The sequence below is a fragment of the Halyomorpha halys genome, unplaced genomic scaffold, assembly GCF_000696795.3.
Source record: "Halyomorpha halys isolate HHAL.00 unplaced genomic scaffold, Hhal_1.1 Scaffold370.1, whole genome shotgun sequence".
NCBI lineage: Eukaryota > Metazoa > Arthropoda > Insecta > Hemiptera > Pentatomidae > Halyomorpha > Halyomorpha halys.
In genome coordinates this window covers 166,171-167,428 of record NW_027107863.1, presented here as the reverse complement: position 1 = coordinate 167,428, position 1,258 = coordinate 166,171, and positions in this window count along the sequence as shown.

Sequence of the window (1,258 nt, the reverse complement as noted above, 5' to 3'; positions counted from 1 at the left end):
TGGATAATTTTAAAATAAGAAGATTTAGATATTTATGATTTTAAATTAAAAAAATAGGTTTTTAACTTATAATTAATGACCTGGGCAGAATAGCCTGCAAAACAAATTTTAAATTTTAATGTGAGGAAGAATTTATAATTGAAGATGTCCTTGATGATGACTGAAATGGCCGAAAGGTTGGACTGCTGAAATAAAAAGTGTTGAGACTAAAAAGGATACAACTTTTGATTTATTTAATAAATAATTACCCGTCTCAAGAAATTAAAATAATATAATTAAAGTTGTTCATATTGTAATATCCTCTTTTAGGAGTAAATAGTAGTAAAAATTAATGGTTATTTTTAATCGTTTTGAAATAGCCACCATTTTTTATTCCCCCTACCTATACTTGGCAGACTCATCAGTTTTGAGTAGTAATTATACATAGTTTTAATAAAAGTAATCAAAAATTGGGATGAGATAACTACCTTTTTTCCTTCCCGGCTCTTGTACTATAGCTGTGTTCTTCGATGGGTCGTAACTATTGCGTTCGGTGACAATGGTAACACTAAAGTCAAAATATATTGTGCTGGGTTGGTGGTGATCACAGTTTCAGGCTGTCAGAATTATAGGAATTCTTAGACTGCACTAAAATGTTTCTAGAAAGTTTTGTCTTCTACAATCGCTTCAAAGTCAATGGTACACGGAATTTCTCCTGAGTCATTGCGAGCGATCGACCAAAATAGGCCTCAAGATGGCAGATCGACTTGTTGGCAATCCAACTACTTACGTAAGCTTATTATTATGCGATTACTGCTCAGTTTCTATGAGTCAAAGCACTATGATTTTTTCAAAGCAAAACTCATTTAATAAAGATTTTTTTTTTAATATTTATTTATTGCTATTTACAACTGTAGATTATAATATATTTAATAAATCTGATCTAAGTTAAATTGGAGTGTTACAGGCGTGTAGAGACACTACCCATTGGTAGCACTCTAATGACATTTTACATTAGATGGTCTCGTGGCCATCTTCTTTTCAGGCGCCTCGGATGATTGTCAGGAATGGAAGAGGAAGCAGGTTAGAAAATAGTGGGTTTGGGAGTTTATAATGGAAGGAATGATATCTGGTTCGGGCTAGATCGGTTACATAGGGAACATTAAGGTCTTTATGTATGATTTTATTTGTGACAAAGTAAGGATCATTGAGGATTTTACGAAGGATTTTGGATTGTAAGGATTGAATACGAGAGGAATTCGAAGGTTTAGTGGAGCCC